The 14,998-nt window shown below is 33.3% G+C and overlaps 2 protein-coding genes and 1 long non-coding RNA gene across 3 annotated transcripts in view; 2 read left to right on the top strand and 1 right to left on the bottom strand.

Moving 5' to 3' along the window:
• Positions 1–14,998, bottom strand: part of LOC133534496 (uncharacterized) — a 126,317-nt gene that overhangs the window by 75,721 nt on the left and 35,598 nt on the right. The window lies entirely within an intron of this gene.
• LOC133534504 (uncharacterized) overlaps positions 1–14,998 on the top strand; it is a 329,551-nt gene that overhangs the window by 308,420 nt on the left and 6,133 nt on the right. The window lies entirely within an intron of this gene.
• The window catches only part of LOC133534497 (uncharacterized), a 125,238-nt gene that overhangs the window by 104,107 nt on the left and 6,133 nt on the right, over positions 1–14,998 (top strand). The gene's annotated exons all lie outside the window — the stretch shown is intronic.

The raw sequence follows: 14,998 nt of genomic DNA, 5'->3' as shown, positions 1-14,998 counted from the left end.
TCGTTAGGCGAAACAATGATATATTTTATGTATGTTATATCATTATGAGCTTATACTATTTTGAAAATAGATAATTCGTACATTATACATAACGTAATTATACGTTATGTACATTTGTAAAGTAAAATTATACCAAAAGTGCGTATACGTTTCATGACGCACCCCACAAAAATAGCAGGGATCCGTTTAAGGTTACATTCGGTACCGTGTTCAGATTAGGAAAAAGCATAAAAAAAATATTTTTGACGCGAAAAAAAATGTTTTCCTTTGTATGAACTACTATTTAGTTTTTTATATTTTATTTATGTAAATATTAGCTCCTGCCCGCGGTTTTTACTGCATCGGGTGATGATGGTGATCGACAAAAACTTATTATATGTCCTTTCTCGGGCCTCAAACTACCTCTATACCAAATTTCATCTAAATCGGTTCAGCGATTTAAGCGTGGAGAGGTAAACAACCGACAGATTTACTTTCGCGGTATAAAATATTCGTAGGGATCTGTACAATAGAATTTTCTTACAAATTATGCAAAGTCACACTCACGTGTCTATAAAATATAACGGTATATTTCCCGACAGCATGTATGTGCAATAAACCATATAGAGTATTTATATGCAATAAATACTCCCAAACAATAAAAGTTCGCGTGGAAATCGATCCTGCTTTAATACGCCATAACGCATTGTTCCTGGCCTGTAAAAATAGCCATTCAAATTATCCCCCCCAATAAAACAGTACTGTATCACTCACTCGAATAACTTATGAGATTTTACACTTTCCGATACAGAGCGTGAAACAAGTAATAGTACATTACTATAGAGGCCTGAAAACGAAGGTTTCTCGCCGAGATTTATATAGCGCTCTTCTCAAACTTGCAATGAACTGCGTAATGATAGAATGTTATAACGAGCTAAAAACATTGCTTATAGGTTTTATTGATGGCTGAATGCCAAGACGTGTCACAATTTTACGTTTAAAAACAAAAGAAGGTTGCTTTGGCCTAGGTGTGTAAGGCTGTATGAATTTCTTTTACATAATCGTCTTCACTCATTGCATCACATATGTAGTATTTCCGAACCTAATCTTAAGTAAGTCATGTCAACATTTCATTACGAGTTTAAGAAAAAAATATTTAAAAAGCTGTTTAGCTCGCCTCTATTATACGAATCGAATATCACAAAACATAAGTACAAATTGTTAGTTCAAATCCATACAGATATTATGTCTGAATGTCTGAATGTTTTCGAATAGGGAAAAAAGAAAACTTTTCAAAAGATTGCTTGAGCATTATTATCAAAGCCTAATTTATAAGTCAGTATTGGACGTGCAGGAATAAACTGACCAACTAATTTGTAGGAAATAAAATAAAATGCTAAAATCATTTATGTAAAATCTAATCACAAACTAATCCATTACACGACGTACGACATACGACATACTCATATCGTACCGTAATCTTGTCGTGTAGTCTAAACTTCTCAAATGTCAAGTTCTATACTAAACTTTACGAGGGCATTGTTTTATTAATATCTATAAAAAGTGCCTCCAAGAGCTTTTTAGCTTTAGTTAGAGCTTCCCTGTTCAGTCTTTTATGGGGACGCTAAGTTTAGTTCACCATTTACATTTAGTGTCTTGTGACTTAAAAGCTTATGTCGAGTCATTATGAACTATTTTTGATTGGCTGTATAATCATGTTTAAGTTTCTAGATTATAGTTTCTTATCAAATATCTTACCTCATATGTTGCTTTCCATTACATTGGATTTGAAGGTATATTTGCTACCAAATAAGGTTGGTTTTCCGACTGTCTGATTATAAATATACAAGTTTGAATAAGTGTTATTACGAATTGCAATAGTATATTGAAGTTTATTCCTTTATTTGAGCTTAGCTATTTTATGACTTTATGATACCGATCTCTCGAATTGCACTTGCTATGTTAAAATTTTAATTACAACCCAATGTTTGAATTTCATTAGATTATTGCTATCGAAGTATCATTGCTTAATGGTACGTCCCTATATGAATAGACACAAAACATAATAATCTACAACAACAAAACAAGGACTATAAAAGGTAAATTTTAGTGGAGGCATGTGCTTCGTTTACGATATATGTATATTCTATACATAAGTAATAATAATATAGAAACCTGTTTTCTTAGAATACAATAAAATACTTAACCAAAACAAAGATAAGAAAAAGTTTAAGTAAAGTAAATTTGAGTTAGTTAACAATTATTAAGTTCCCTTTCAATTTAATTTTAAATTAAATGTTTGGTAGGTTATAATATTTATTTCATAGAGATTTATAGGTAAACTTTCAAAAACATTCGTAGGTAATTATCATAGTACTTCAGTCAGTCAGAACTGAACTGAACTGAATACCTATTTCTCCCTTATCTTAAGGACGGCTCACACGAGAGTCAATAACGAGTTTTTAACGTTCGAAAACCATTATTTTGCCTACTCGTATTATCAATAACATATAGCATTCATATATATCCCGCCACCATTCTAACTTACCCCAGTCTTTTTTTGAACATTCATTGCATGAACATGCATTTTGAATATTGATGGTTTAAAAAATCTAAAATAAAATACTGTACGTTTACTGCATTAGAAAACGACAATATTCAGCGAAAATTAAATATCTATTATGCCACACTGCCGTAATCCCAAGAAATACCCACCATCTCATATCATAAATAAATGAGATGTTGTGATTGTAACAAAATGTTTTAACGATGATTATTACGCATTGCAACATGTGTGCATACCCGTATTTAAGGCGATTACATACCGCAGGTAAAAGAACACCCCTCAGATAAGTAAATTGAAAAAAGAAACAAATCCTCTTACATGCAAAATATTTCACAAACCTGTATAATTTTATTATACCCAATTTTGCATTTCCCAATTGAATGCCTGATTCGTAAAATTACTTTCATTATTCAGAGATAAAAAGAGACAAGTATTTACGCAAACTTGAGTCGTAGAATGGGACAAATATACAGACATCACGGCAAAGCACCAATTGCTAGGAATCATTTACATTTACATCTATTTGAAGGAGTAAATAAAAATAAATGAGAATTCCGGGATATCAGCAGCACGCTTCGAGGTTCGGACTGCGTTCTAAATTATAGACTTTAGGTAATTCTTCTGAGGGTAACAGTCAATTTCGCATTGGTATAAGCTAACTTTCTTGCAATTGGATTTATAATCCAATCTGCACACACATAATAATTATGAAATTTTCATTTGTCATTTAGGGTTGTAAGTATATTAGAATTTAACTACTCTAACCCAATCTTGAAATAAAGGTTAATTTATATAACGTAAACTTATTGAAAATCAATAATATAACAACATATTAGATATCCATGAATGAAGACAAATATTGAAATTAATTTCCAATTTTATAAATATTGAATGGAAATAACAATCACCTTAAACCAAATCGTAGGAGCGTAATAATAACCCACGTCATACCTTTGAAGTTGAACAAAAGGTTTTTTTTTACATCCACGACAAATCGGTTCAAAGGGATTGCAAGAAACGGGGGATCATTTTCACTCAAAACCGATCTGGCTACTAGAAAAAAGGTTTTTTCCTAAAGAAAATCAACCTTGCACCAATGTACAGAAAGTTCAATATTGTTTGGGAACATTTGGAAGCAATATGCAACGTTATTTACAGTTGTAAGAAAGGAGTTTTTTATGAATCCAATCGCAAAATGAAGTTCGAATTTAATTTAGAAACATCTAATTTTGTTCTGAAAGGGATGATGTTTGGCAAAGTCGGTACGGACTGAAATCGGAGTAATTATTTCAAGAGTTTATTTAGTTGGGAAAACAAAACAATGTATGAAACGCCTATTAACAGTTTGTTCGATTTCCTGGTAGACGTCGCTTTTTATTCTACAACTCGGGAACGGTAGTTCATTGTAGGATATGTAATATATTAGAACAATCATTGGAATTGAGAGATGATTTGTGTGGAGTTATTAATTACAGCCGAATGTGACTGAAGCTTTCCCTTTCAAGACCAGAGTCTAAATTTGTATATGATATGATATGATATTTATTTATTTCATAATATTACATTGCATTATAAATTATTGACAATATATAAGAATTCGTATTATGATCGTCAAGAGTACATTATAAAATACAAGATAACAAACAATACAACACAGTTCAAGGTTTCAGGAATTCGTCTATACAACGACGACCGGTCTGGCCTAGTGGGTAGTGACCCTGCCTATGAAGCTAATGGTCCCGGGTTCAAATCCTGGTAAGAGCATATATTTGTGGGATGAACACGGATATTTGTTTCTGAGTCATGGGTGTTTTTTATGTATTTAAGTATTTATAATTATATATTATATATATCTCGTTGTCTAGGTACCTACAACACAAGCCTTATTGAGCTTACTGTGGGACTTAGTCAATTTGTGTAATAATGTCCTATAATATTTATTTATTTATTTATTTATTATATAATATATAGTATTTTCTAACAGTATTTGCTTTCGTTGGGACTAAAATTCCGACACACTGGCTATGTCTTTCACACATTTAGGTAACTTTTCATAAAGGGATGGTCCCATTACTCTGGGATCCTTTGTACACAGGGCCATCCTTTTACGAATGTTCATGAGACGATGAGCATTTCGTGTTATAATCTTATAATTGTGGACTTCATCGGCTCGTTTAAATGTTTTTAAGTTTTGCTTCACATTCATCTCTGTATCGTGTATATATATCGAGCATACAGTTAATATTCTTTTTGTTTTAAATAAATCTCGGCAAGATGTATTTCTGGGTACACACGCTACGATACGAAGAGCTTTTTTTTTGTAAAATTAGAACTCTTTTACTATCTGTTGAGTTACCCCAAAGGACAGCACCGTAGGATATGATGGAATGTATATAGGCATAATACACCTGTAGGAGAGTTTTTGGCGACACCAGTTTACCAAGCTCACTCTATAATTCAGTTTATATTTTTTTCAAGCTGTAAGAATAGAGGTCACATAGTAAAAAGCAAACACTGTGAACAAAGGTGTACAATTGTATACATTTTATTGAATAAGTACTTTTATAAAAATATATGCGCAATGCGATAGCTACCCCTAGCTTTGCAAACTATAATAGATAAGCCTGGCACTAAAGCCAGAACGTAACGGAAAATATATTTCCCACTATAAACACTTTATGATCGTTCACATGCTCTGTTTTATGAAAGATAGGTACTCTGGCGGCAGCGGTTAGCTCACCGTTTGTCACGTACGATTACAACTAAACGTAACTCTGAAGAAATTTAGATTTTTATTGGAACGAGCGAACGGAGATGCTGCCTTTCGAGATCAAATATAAAAATATAAATAGATAATCCGTTTCTTTGTTTGACACAATACCCACAGAAAATAAAATGACAAAAATTAAACAGATAATACAAAATCAAACAAGAAAAACACAAATTTTTACAAAATATAAGCAAAAGTAGAAAGAAAAAAATACATTGAAATACCGTTCCATACATATAGAAAATGTTGTGTGCGTCGCAGCAAAACAAACGAGTTTTGGCTCAGTATTACGCTTCACCTTATGGGAGAGGCACTGATATTCTGCGAAAATAATGTGTAAACTTTAAGACATCTGTAAAATTCAGCGGCAATTACAGAGTCATTGAGAATATCGTCGATCTCAATTTGCGAACGAAGTAGCTAGCACGATATTTATTGCTTTAATTTACCAACTAAGGAATTTTTCAAAACATTCAGCTTGCTCTTTTGAATAATGTAAATCAATCCTAGACTACTGTTTTGCTAAAATTAATCCCAAGCTTGAGTGTACGAGTGTATTATTAAATTGTATTGCTATAGTGTATGATATATCGACATCTATGACTTTATGATCCCGTACTTTATTACACCGGCGATTAGCCAAAATCCTTACGACGCAATCGTCAATAATGTTACCAAAAACGTATAACTCAATATTTTATTGTGACGCTTTTATGTCTGACTTCATTTTTTTGTTGGGGTCCGTAGGTAAGATAAGGCGAACCATGGTCATGATCAAGTTAGTTTGTATAATCAATAGCCATACTTTGTGAGGTAAATAAGTACACCGTACTGAATAACTTTTACCATGGAACTAACTCATTTATGGACCAAACTTGGTAACTATTACGGCGGATTTTTTACCAGATTTGAGTGGTCTTAATTAATTACAAATTTTACTACCTACACTTTAAGTCCCCGCGGGTTAAGGTTCTTCTCTCACTCTCATTGAGTGAAAGCGTGCATGAGACGGCTGTGCGTGCCCGGGATCGCATATCATGTTTTGAATTGTTTTTCTTAGTAAGTTTTAACAATAAAAAAAGTAATCGATTAATTAGTTCGATAAAAAATGTTTGCCCATTTTCAGAAGCATTTTTTTTATTTTTAGCTTTTGTGCATAAAATGTTGCAAATTTTGAAGGTGCATTTTAGATCTATGTTCGTGCTTTTTTTCTATCCAGCAAAAATCATGAAATCAGGTCGCGTAGCCAACGTGCAAATCGCTTACGCTCCGTAGCGATCAAAACGCAATTGTCACTGTCGCACTAATATGGAAAGGTGATAGAGAGACACAAAGCGTTTCGTCGTCGAAGCGATAGCGATTGTCACCTTGGCTAGGCTTGGCTTGGCTAGTTTTGAATCGATGAAGTTATATTTATATTTTGACAACCATTATGATCTTAAAAAGTGCAATGATTTTTCAAAAACTCTGTTGGCTGAACCTATTGCACCTTAAATAGAACCCAGTCTCTTTTCATATACGCAGGATTTATCGCTTTATAGTGACGCGACACGCGTCGATACCAATCGATACATTTTATGTCGATTTTAATTTGTGTGCTCGTAAAAGTCAGTATGAAGCATAGAATATTGCCATTTGGAGAGCTGGCGTTTTTTAACGATGAAGTTTATACGGTAATATGGCTTGCGGATTTTTTATATTTTTCTGGTTATTTAAAATATTTTATACAAACAAGCGGTGACTACTAGTAGTGTAGGTACTATTTTTAATAGGTAGCGGATTTTGAGCTTTTTACCGCTTGTCATCGTATTTTTTTACGGACCATTTAATGTATAAATAAAGTTCTTATTTTGTACTAGAATTAAAATATTCTGTAAGTATTATTTCAACACACAAAGCAAATTTATCTATGTACATATACACAAGCTTAATTGGTACACAAGCTATTACGTTTGGTATGGCATATAACCCATAGCTGCTTCCTACATTTTTATTTCTAAAGCCGTGCTATCATATTTACATTGTTTAGTTCAATTACGAAAAACTGTCGTCTGAATAACCTATAAACGGGAACGATCGCCATATCGATAGTTTACGTCGACATTTTCATATCGATATTTTGATAGTTTCGATAGAATGAAAGTTTTATTCGATCGTTGAAGTTTGATGAAAGATATGAATTCCTGGCGACAGTTCTATTTGACAATGTTGCTTTGTTTGTGTCAATACTTTGATGGTGTTTTAATATTATTAATATTACTAGTTTTGCGGTACCATGTATCAATATAGATATAGATTACTGACGATTTTTTTTTAAATATTTTTATAACCCAGGTTTGCTGAGATAAAAATTGTGTAGGTTTACTTGTATACCTCAATATTTTTCATATTTTTGAGTAATATTCCTTTGAACGCCAGAAGCCAGTAAAAGTATCATAAAATGTATTGCTCAAAATAAACTCGATTGCTTGCGATTCAGACATAAACACATATAGTTTTCAGTATATATCGTCTTAATATGGTTTGATGAAATGCGCCAGAAAACCACCGATTCAACCCCAATGCTAATCAAGGGAAATCAGATTGAACAAGTGGCTAGCTTTTGCTATCTGGGCAGTATTGTCGACCAGAGTGGAGGAACGGAAGCTGACATTAAAACACGAATAAACAAAGCCCGAGCCGCATTCAGCCACCTTAAACCTGTGTGGAACTCCTCTACCCTGACGAGAAGAACTAAAGTGAGGATTTTCAATTCCAATGTAAAGGCCGTGTTACTGTACGGGTGCGAAACCTGGTTTGTCCGCAAAGACCTAATGACAAAACTCCAAGTGTTTGTGAACAAATGCTTAAGGCAAATTCTGCACATATTTTGGCCTAACTGGATCACAAACGCTCACTTATGGAGAATAACCGGACAAGCACCCGTACATAAGGAGATCCAAACGCGCAAATGGCATTGGATAGGGCATATCCTCAGGAAGCCTGACACCCACCTATCCAAGGTGGCCCTGACCTGGAAGATGCCCGGAAAACGGAAACATGGTCGCCCTAAATTTACTTGGCGCCGTTCCGTGGAGCAAGAGTTGGGTGTATTGGGGATGGGGTGGGAGGTGGTTACCCAAGCTGCCCAGGACCGGAGTCAGTGGAAGAAAATGGTTCGAGCCCTACACCCCAGCAGGGGGTAACAGGATGAAAAGAAGAATCGTCTTAATAAATCTTTTTTACTTCTAAAACTTACAGAATAGAGTAAGCACAAGTCTCTGCCAACAGTAACTAATGTTAATAAATTTTAATAATAATAAATTCTTTAAAATATTTACTAAACGGTCTTAAGACATAAAACTGTAAATAAAAAACGCAATTAGCACTAAATAGCTCGATAATGGACGGTACCCTTTATCACCATAATACAGGCGACCATAAAAAATTAACAGCCTGTATACAGCGTTAAATTACGTTACTTTCCATGCGCACGCGTCGTTCTCATAAAACGCATATAAAATATATACTTGGAACTTGCAGCCCCGAATTTGTCCACATTTTTATGACAAAGTTATGTTATTTTTTCGAACCACATCGATCCATACCGAAATCGTTAAATTAACTTTACTGTCAATTAAAACTTGGTAATGAGATTTGATCTTTGACGAGCTTTTAAATTTTATTGGATGCAGTTAATTTTTATTGGTCATTGTTATATAAATTTGTAGCTGTCGACAATCCGTTAAGGAATGTCTTCTGCATTCAATTTATTTAATAGTCGTCAGAGACTCGAACACCTAGATAAATTCATGTATGGTTTTACAAAAAAATTGGAAATTAGACTCGACTAGAAGAACCGATATTTTTTTTCATAACACAACAGTAGCTAACAAGCGTACAGTCTAACACCGTAAGCTTAGGATTCTTGCAACTCCGGAGGTGTCACAATAACTTTGTTTCCCTTTTAATAGGCATGCCAAGATTCATTGCATTGACAAGTCAAGGGACGAATTAAGGTCCCTCGCCTTTAATACAGAGCAGCGTATCAACAGGAGCGCAGCACTAGGGTCCCGGACTTTGTTTATCAAGCCGTTTTGGAATTCAAACTAATTTGATTCTTCAATATGGTTTAAAAGTTTAACATTTATTGCATCCAGAGTAGCATTATTATGCCCATGATTTTCGGTAAGGCGGGAGATACTTCCCCACTTGGTCTAATACAGTATAATTCTGGAAACCGTTATTATTTTGAATTATTATAATGTGTATTAGGTACAATAACAAATAAAAAATCTTTACAGCTACTAATTTTAATAAAAAAAAAGATAGATTATGCTCTTTTTATTTCGAGTCTTTAAAACTTGGAATTGTAAAAACAAAAAGGCTTCCATCGTTGAAGGAATAATAAAAATTATGTTTTGTTTCATTGCCTACCCATAGAGGGGGTTATCTTAAGAGTTTAATTTTTACAACAAATCTTTTATTCCCAACTTTATGTTGTAGGGCTAGAACGAATAAAATGGGAGCATAAAATTGCTTGAATTCTTAAGAATATAACAATAAATACTGTTTTTGTGATTGAGAATGTATTAATACTTGTATTTTTAATATTTGTGCATAGAATATCGTATACTTTGGTTCCATTCATAGAATATTAATATATTTCCAACAATAAGATTACTAATTACAAAACTTTAAACAGAAAAAGACCAATAACAATTTACGAATATAATGAACGTTAACATTTTAAGATGCCAAACCTTAATTTTTAAACGATAAAATAATGAGCCAGAATGTTGGGAATATAGTATCACGGATACTTTACGAAGTCTTAATAATACTAGTGCTGTGCCAGATATTGTTGAGTAATATTTTATGAATGTTCCAAATATTACGCACAATGTAAAATTGTAAAGTATGTCTTTTATTTATCACATTTAATTGGTTTCTTTTGAAAATGATAGCATAGGCCGTATCATATTCTGGTACATATATGGGATTCAACTACGACAGCAAACACATTCACTGTTTTTATTCCCACATAGCACACGTGGCTGTCATCTAAATCCATCATTTTATTTAACAACTGATATGAAAATCGCATTTTCCATCTTCCGGTATAAAAGGTAAAAGACTTAAATTTAATATCATTTTTATTGCGCAGATTACATTAATAGCGAAGGGTGTGGGTTCAGATAACGTTTCTTTTTTTAATGTGCCATGAATTTTTCAAAGAAACAGTTTATTTGCAGGATTTGTTCTTTATGTTCTAGCCTGCCCAAAAAAACAATAATATCTGGGTTTAACTCGGCATCCATCTTTTTAGATTACACTCTCAAAAATTTAAATCTAAATAATATTTTGTTGACAACTTATCCTAAATGGATCATAGATTTAACACCAAAAATTTTTATTCCACTAAGGAAATTAAAATTTTACAACTCCGTGTGTATTAACTTGGAAGAGTGTTGCCAATAAAGAATCACATGCCATGTGCAATTTATTGTTGATAATAACTCCCTTTTTATGTGTGACGCATTTGTTATGACAATATTCGATGTCTGTGTTTAAAAAGTATATGGGCGTTAGAAGAGTAATGTAAATAATATATTTGTGATATGCAGGGCCCGTACATTTCATGCCGTTGACGTAAACATGACGTAATTTCACATACAGGTAGTCTTTATACAACACTACAAATTATGATAGCTAACATATTGACGCGAAAAAAAAACTTGACACTGTTAAAAATCAAAAATATGTATCATTTAATAAACTAACACTTTATTATTTTCTTGCATGACCGTAAGATGAAAGTTAGTTAGACGTTTCTGTACTGACTGTCAAGTTTCTATATCAGTTAACTAAAGAGGTTGACAAATGATTAATTATTGCGAAAAAACTAATTGGAATCATACTTTATGTAGCGTGACGACATTTTTCCGTCAGTGGCGTGAGGCCTCCTCTATACGATGGCCCATCGTACGCCAGTCTAAGGGACGCAGCTATGCAGTGGAATGAGATAGCAACATCACTTGCTCCCTCTAACGCATAAATGCGTCCCTTGGACTGGCCTACTCTGGGCCATCGTGTAGAGGAGCCTTGAAATGTACGGGCCCTGGTGATATGTGTTGCTATCAAGGTTACAAAAAGTACATGTCAAAAATGCAGACTGTATATAAACAAAACACAAACACAATATTAAAACGTACCTACATCAACATGAACACATACATACAAGTATTAGAATTGACTTAATTAAAAATTACAATCAACAAGCCATCAATTTCATATCAATTCCTTATGAGCATTTAGAACGAATATTTTAGTGATTCATATAAGGTCTTATGTAAATGTCAAAATTTCTAAAAATGTTTAATGAAGAGCTTTAGGTATTTAAAGTACTTCTGAATTAGTGAAAAAACACGTTTTTTCTAAAAAACATTCTCGTTTAAAGATATTTGTAATTATTAGTTGCATTTGGTCGTGGCCAATGGCCGTATCAGCCCCAATACTTATTGTAAGTATAGAAAACAGAGTATTTGCACGATATTGAATGTGCTCCATATCAGGATCATGTTTGGGAATTTGTATAATTTTTAATAATAAAAAATTTGGTTTGCTTGTTTCTCAAAAAAATATACCGCATATTTACTTTACTTGCCAAATCTAAATTTGTAATTCACACAATCACCGTACTGTCGCTTATCTGATGGAAGAGGCGTTACAGTAATAAAACAGTGAATGCACGGGGGAAATCTCTATGACTCGCCTTTTTATCTTTATTCTTTTTTGACAAATCTGAATTATGAGAGTGTCGTTGGATTCGTCTTTCAATTTTAGCGACGAGTTTTGAAAGGTTTTGAATACGATATGCCTAAATATGTTCAGGAGTTGTTTCTTAAACATTTAGATTTCCCTTGGCAGCAGTCTCGAGGCTTAAAATCAAGAGAAATTTATTGTGGTGTGATACTTACCTCATTTCTTTTTTATTTCTATGGTGGCTGAATATAGTTTCAGACTAATAATTACTAATTATATGCTGTTATAATATAATATATGTACTAATAGTTACTATTAACTGCAGCATGACTAATGTGTGCAGGACTAAGTGAGTTACTAAGCGGATTTTCTTGAAACTGGTTTTTTGAGAAAATCTGCATATTTTTTAAGATAAAAATAGTCACACAAAATGATTCAAGGTGGTCGTGAATAAATAAATAAATTATTTATTTATGTTTCCTGAAACATGAGCAAATAATTAAACCATATGTTGTACTCCTAAAACGATATAACTTTTGATTAACAACTTTTATAAATGATGAAATCTTTAGATTTTAACTTTTTCATACAAATTTAATATTATTTTCAATGTACGCTGACATCAGTGTTTTTGACGTTGCTTGTCACGCTTGAAACATAACAAAATTCGCAATACATTTCGTCTTAGAATTAACTTCAATGTGTAATAAAAATCAAAACATAAGCTCTTTTTCAAAGTTGTTGAACAAATGTTGGTTAGTTTGAGGAGTACAGCCTACAGTTTAATTTATTGCTCCAGTTACAGGAAACACCCGGTATATGTTAAAGGAAGGTTTTATAGAATAGTACCATGCGACGCAAGATTACAAGCACGACTTGTAAAATTCCTAAATTTGCAATTCCAGTTTGCATAATCTTCGCAATCACACATTAAACCAAAAATTTGTTACATTTTCCATTTGTAAGAATCTCAAACGACTAATAATAAATCCACCAGGTTTTTTCCCGACATCAGGATCTGCAATTGCCTTTCTTCTTCAGATTTCATTACGATAATAAAATGGCAGGAATCTCTTGATTTATATTTGCCTATCGCGCTCCTTGTGATCATATTTGTGTCCCCAATACCTTATTGCTTTGTAAGATTAAATCTTTTTACTTTGTGCAGAAGCTTTTTTTTGTTGGACTACTAATCAATTTTATTTCGAGTATAATAAATATGATAAATAATTCGATTAAATTGTTTTATCAATATATATATATATTTATATTTGTTAAAATAATAATACAATACAAATAAAATGTTTTTTTTTTATGTTAATATCTTGGAAAAGCAGAATTTATAAAACAAGATACAATGAATTTCATAGAAGCGAGAGAAACGTTAAACTAGAAGGTGCGGTTGAAAAACAATACGCCCGCTCTTAACCCTTTATGCCTGCCTATTCCCATGTCGGCCTAGCAACAGGTGTTGCATGTCTCTCCTTTGAGTTCTAATTAATTTTCTATTTTATTCGTGGGTAAGTTTTTTTTTTCATAGCAAATAAATTCGACGACAGCGTGTCAAATCCGTTCGTTAGGTAGGTTATTTATTATTTAATTCAAAGTACAATGATGCTTCATTTTTAATTAGAAAGCGTATATAAGTCATTCAAGATTTTCTGTACGCTTTGGTATTTTAAAGCGTAAGTATTGAGTTGCGCTTTGCCTTTGCCTATTTAATTTTTTTAACCGTTACCTTAATAATTTTAATTATTTATATTTCTCAACAAAGTAAATTAGACGAAAAACTTCACCCTCTGATGACATTTTTTTTCAATAATAAAAAATAAATGCGACAGCGAAAATGCTACAAAAACCTCTGAAAATATTGCACTTGCTGTACAAAATTCACTAATTAACATGTAGCATCATCAGCATATTGAGCATTATCCAGAGCGACGCCTCTCAAAGATCAGTGACACCACTCTTTGGCACAAATAAAAAAAGGATTAACGTTAAAAAGTCGAAAAAACCTCATCCACTCCGAGTTAATGATACGGCACGGTGAGTGGCGAAAAACAAAGGTTGGAGAGCAGTCACACCGTACCGTAACAAATTCTCACTTGTACTTAAAATCATAGTAACTGCAATAATGTCCATAAGTACTATTATGTATTTTTACAGTAAGTACATATATTATCTACAATTTTTACTTATAGTATACTTTATAATTGCGATTGGATTGGCATTTTTTTCTTATTTCACCTGTTAGGAAATGATGGCAGGGTGAAAACCGAACCTACATAAAAATATACAGACAAAAATACTGATATCCATCCAAATCCTGCGGTGGCAGCATGGTTCCATTTTTATCACTTGCCACTATGCCCGTCACTTTCGCGCTTACATACTTCTTAGAACGTGACAGGCATGGTGACAAATGATAAAGATCTGACCATCTGAGCCCTACTGATACAGATCCAAAAACACACTTATAATATATTTTATCAGTCTAATACTTAACTTTAAAGAATTATTTTAAGATATAGGAGGCAAACGAGCGGACAAATCGCCCGATGGTAAGTGATTACCGTCGCCCACGGACACCCGCAACACCAGAGGAATCGAAAGTGCATTGCCGGCCTTTAAGATGGGAGTTAGCTTACCAACAATAAATACTTAATAGTCCTAGTGCAGCAATAAAAAATCGCTTTCTTCGTGGCTACCAATAGTAGTTTTCGACTACTGTTCGTTTCGGTGTAAAACAGGACCTCAAAGCTCGAGGTTCGAGGCTTGAGACCCGTCGCTTCTGGAGATGTCTCGATTTTTTCTACTCTATTTTCGATCCGTTTTCCTGAGGTTTTTCCACGAAAACGTCTGGCTCAGCTTCCTGAGCACTTGGCTAAGTCCAGCGAAGTGTTTTGTCATTCACAAGCAAAGAACCTGTTTCACTGGTG

The sequence above is a fragment of the Cydia pomonella genome, chromosome 2, assembly GCF_033807575.1.
Source record: "Cydia pomonella isolate Wapato2018A chromosome 2, ilCydPomo1, whole genome shotgun sequence".
Classification (NCBI taxonomy): Eukaryota; Metazoa; Arthropoda; class Insecta; order Lepidoptera; family Tortricidae; genus Cydia; species Cydia pomonella.
Note: the sequence above shows the minus strand (reverse complement) of the source record. Positions and strands in the feature narration are given on the sequence as shown.